The sequence below is a fragment of the Delphinapterus leucas genome, chromosome 3, assembly GCF_059928025.1.
Source record: "Delphinapterus leucas isolate spDelLeu-1000000601 "Yukka" chromosome 3, BTC_Dleu_Yukka2, whole genome shotgun sequence".
Taxonomy (NCBI): Eukaryota; Metazoa; Chordata; class Mammalia; order Artiodactyla; family Monodontidae; genus Delphinapterus; species Delphinapterus leucas.
In genome coordinates this window covers 127,390,048-127,394,946 of record NC_143131.1, presented here as the reverse complement: position 1 = coordinate 127,394,946, position 4,899 = coordinate 127,390,048, and positions in this window count along the sequence as shown.

The window sequence follows — 4,899 nt, the reverse complement described above, 5'->3', positions numbered from 1 at the left end:
GTTCAGTATGCACAGTCACGTGGCACCGCGGAAGAACGACGCGGCTGTCAGCCAATGACGCGGCCAGAACAGGCAAGGGTGCTGCCCCCTGGCCGCTTTCCTCCTTGCGATTGGCTGCCCTGTACAGAAGGAGCCACGCGTCCCTTACGGAGATTCCTCCTGACCTTTGCACGGCGATGAATCATCTTCGAAGTAGGCAGATGGCTGGTTCTCTGCCTTAACCCCGAGGGTATTGCGAGGAATCAGTATCAAGGGAAACGCGGAAATGATCTAACGAGAGCTGTAAACTGCTCTTTGTTTGCGAGGGGTATCGTCTTCATCTTCGATTCCTTAGGACCCGCGTTCCCACCCACCCTCCTTTATTGATGGAGAAATGGATGCCCTGAATGGGAAAAGGTCTGCTAGAAAGTTAGAGGGGCTCTTGCCCCAGTGTAACTTACTTTCCACCAAAGTTCCCAATAGCCAGAGGCTCTTTTTAAGATGTAAAAGAAAATATAAAATATGAAATGCAATTCCAATCCTCGTTTAAAATCCTCAGTGGCTTTCCTTGACATTTACAGATAATATCAAATTTCTCCCTATGCCCCCGAAGCCCTGAATGCTCTGGGCCCCGGCCCATTATGCCTCACGCTCCTCACGTGGCATCTCTCCCTCCCTCAGCCCTCTCCCACCCATCCTGGCCTCCTTTGCTTGCCAAGCTTGTTCTCTTTCCGGACCTGAAAACTTATTCCAGTACCTGGTTTCTACTTGTCTCTCAGGTCTCAGGCTAAACCCCCAACCGCCCTTTCCTCAGCGACTTCCTGCTAGTCACTTCCTAGCAAGTAGTCTTGATTTAATTATCTGCCACGAACTGGGCACTATCCGATATAGAGTATATGTTAATTTGTTCACTTTTCCTCTTGTACTGCCTGCGGAGGCCCACAGATGACGATAGGATAGATGGGAGTGGAAGAGAACCGATGAAGGAAGCAACATGGTTAACTTCCTTTTCTTCCCTTTCCCATGAACTTCTTCACAGTCGTTTAAGGAGCTCCCTTTCTTAACCTGAGATGAGCCTCAGATTCTGTCACCCACCAGATTCAGAACTTCCAAAGTCACAAGCCATGTCAGAATCAGAACACCTGGGCTCTAATCCTGGTGCTGTCCCTTACCACTGGGGACAAATCACTTAATTGATGTTCTCACCTTTCCAAGGGTAATTAATGGCCCCACACTCAGAGTCCTGGAGGGGATCAAGTAAAACAATGGGTGTTAAAGTACTTTGTCAACTCCCTATAAGCTGCAAAACAAGCAGAATGACAACAGTTGACGGTTTCTGGATATTTACTTCTGGATGCACAAAACTTCACATTTATTATATTAAGCCTCACAGAAGCTTTTGAGGAGGTGCTATATTGTGAATCTCCCTTTAGAGTTGAGGAAATGAGACTCAGAGATGTTAGGTGACTTGTCCAAGTTAATAAATGACAATAGCATGATTTTAACCCAGTTACATCTGCCTGCAAAGCCCACTGTTAACCTCTACACTCCCTGTGTTAGTCAAATGTAAGAATCTATCCCCATCCTTGCATGTAACAGACACCACTAAAGACTGGCTTAATTTAATAATGGCTATCATTTTCTCTCTCTTATTCCATACATTCTGATCTACTTTACAGATGAGGAAACTGCATCTTGGAATATTGTTACTTAACAAGGTCACTCAACCGACAAGTAGTGGATTTTGAGGTGGGACAGAGATGGGTTTTCTTACTCGTAGGTGTCGGTCATTGGTGCCTCTCTCCCTCCCAGTTCAGCATCCCAGGCTGCTATTTAATGTTGTGGTCCCCCTACCTTCCCACATACATATCCCCAGGGACCTCACAGAGCTAGATTTTGGTCTGCCACCCCTACCTTACCTTCATCATGCTCCAGTTCCTAAGGTGTGAAACAGATAGCCAAATCCCTGCTAATGGAGAGCTGGCTAAATAATACTCTGCTTTTCCTCAATAACAGTACGTCAGCAGCCAGCCAGCCAGAACCCAGATCTCTTCACCCCTCCCAACTAAGCCTGGGCATTTTCCCTCCTGTTGGTCTCAGGGTTCACAGAGGTGACTAGCAGCTGGAGGGTTACATATTGTAGCCATTACTCTGTCCCAAACTGCTTTCCAAAGAGTAACTAATGATGTGTTAACTAGGGATGTTATGGGCCAGCAAAGAAGTCATCTCAGGTTAGAGACCACTTCAGGATTCACTTCCTCAGCCCTTCCTGACTACCCACTCTTCCCAGGAAGGACAGGTCACCTCCTCTGAGACACCATTATTGAGTGGACTGTTCCGATTTGCTATTTGGGATTCATTTCCGCTGCTATAGCTAGTTTTTAATTTAACTTGATTTTTGGGACTTCCCTGGCAGTCCAGTGGTTAAGACTCCATGCTACCAAAGAAGGGGGTGCGGGTTCGATCCCTGGTCAGGGAACTAAGATCCCATAACCCACATGCCATGTAGTGTGGCCGAAAAAAAAAAAAAAACAACTTGATTTTTCTTAGAAATAGGTAACATGTGCAAGTAAACAAATTCAAAATATCAAAGAGTTTACAATTAAAAGTAAATCTCCCTCCCATACTATCCATTCTTACCCAAGCATCCCTTTCTGGAGGCAAACACAGCACCAGTTTCCTGTGTTGCCTTCCGGGTTAGTCTGTACCAGCAGTTCTCAACTCTGCTGCACATCAGAATCTCTTGGGGAAGTTTTAAAAGATAAATATATTTTGGCCTCATCCCCAGATATTATGACTGAATTGGTATAGAGTGGGCTCAGGCATTGATATGTTTTAAAAGCCCTCCAGAAGATTCTACTGTAACCTAGGGCTGACAAACCAGTGATCTATGCATGTACAAGACTCCCCCAATCAATCAATCTTTCTCTCTCTCTTTCTCTCATATATATGCTTTTTTAAAAAAATAAAATAGGCATTCAATATATCCTATTCTATACTCTTAAAAATTAATAATATTAAACCTTAAAAATTGTTCCACCTGAGTGCATAAAGAGCTTCTTTATGGCTATCTACTGCTAAGTAACAAATCACTCCAAAACTTAGTGGCTTAAAACAACAATAATCATTTTGTTACTTCTCATGTTATAATAATCATTTTGCTATTAGAAATTTGGTAAGAGCTTTAATTAATTAAAAAAAAAACAAATAGTGCTTTGAACAATTGTAGGTATTTTTTCTCTGCCCCCTCTCCCCCAATTCCTAAAGGGGGCTTGGCCCTTCATTTTTATTTATTTTTTTTTAATCTATTTATTTATTTATTTTTGGCTGCGTTGGGTCTTCGTTGCTGCGCAAGGGCTTTCTCTAGTTGCGGCGAGCGGGGGCTACTCTTTGTTGCGGTGCACAGGATTCTCATTGCGGTGGCTTCTCTTGCTGTGGAGCACGGGCTCTAGGGGCACGGGCTTCTGTACTTGTGGCTTGTGGGCTCTAGGGCGCAGGCTCAGTAGTTGTGGCAAATGGGCTTAGTTGCTCCGCGGCATGTGGGATCTTCCCGGACCAGGGCTCGAACCCATGTCCCCTGCATTGGCAGATGGGTTCTTAACCACTGCACCACCAGGGAAGTCCTTGGCTTGGCCCTTCTTGATCACTTGCCTCTCAGGGCTGCTCTGTGGCAGGGCAGGAAGTAACTATTCTCAGACTCAAGAAGAGATCCCCTCTTCCTTTTGGCCTTTGAGGGAAATTAGACTGAATTGTCCCAGAGAGGGAAAGAATGGAGGGCCAGGAGTCAGGAGGAAAGGAGATTGTTGAACGCTTCCCCCATGAGGGCTAGGCTTTGCAAAATCTTTGAGTGGCAAGGACCTGGGCCTCTTCCTGCCCTGGAGATGTGGGAGGGTTTGCCACATGGGTGACTGTTGGTGGCTCTGGGAGCCTGGAGCCACAGCAAGAACCTTGGAACCCTGGCAACGAGCAGGACTGTTTCAGGGGCCTCACCAGCTTGGACAAGGGGCACATTTGTGGTAGTAGGATGGATCAAATAAAGGTTACAGGGCTTTTCTCCGGCTGGACTGAGTTAGGCCAACAGGCCTTCACATGACCCTGGGGCGGGGCAGTGGTCACAGTAATTATTGAGATCGGATATCCTGCCAGCACTGTGGGATGGGGGCTTGGAACATATAAAATTTGATTTGGAGAAAGAAAAGAAATGTGACTCTGACACCTGGGGTGAAGAAGTACAAGTCGCCCTTGCTATAATATTTAGGTACAGAAAGTGAACTGTTAGTTGACGTTTCATGGCGATCACAAGCCCTGGCATCCCAGATTTGTTCTTTCAGAATTATGAGCTAGGTGCTGTGGGAAATGGCCATTCAAAATGGAACATGACCTTTGTGCTAAAATATTGACTTCTCAATATTTCTTTACTTAAACTCTTATATCTTTTGGATAGCCAGGACATCATCTTAAAAGATTAGTAGTTGAAGTTGTTCTTTCTGGCCATATTTTTTGGTAAGAAGATAAGAAAGTAAGCAAGTGTACAAAGATTTAACAAATGTTCATTAAGAATATCAAAAAAAAAAATAGAAGCAGCTTAAATAACCGACAGTTAGAAATATATTAAATAAATTATGGTTACAGCCACCCAATGGAAGTCTATGAGGCCATTAAAAATCATGTGGTAATGGAATATTTAATAGCACAGAAAGATATTTACATATATTGTTAAACAAACAAAATATATATTGCGCAACCACAGTTTTGCTTTAAAAATTATATTTATATGATTGGGAAAGAAGGATATATATCAAAATGTTTCTCTGGATGGTAACTGTTATATGCTTTTTGTTTACCTGTATTTTCTCAATTTTCTACAACACAATGATATATTACTTTATAAAAAGAAAAATAATAAAAATAGGAAAATAA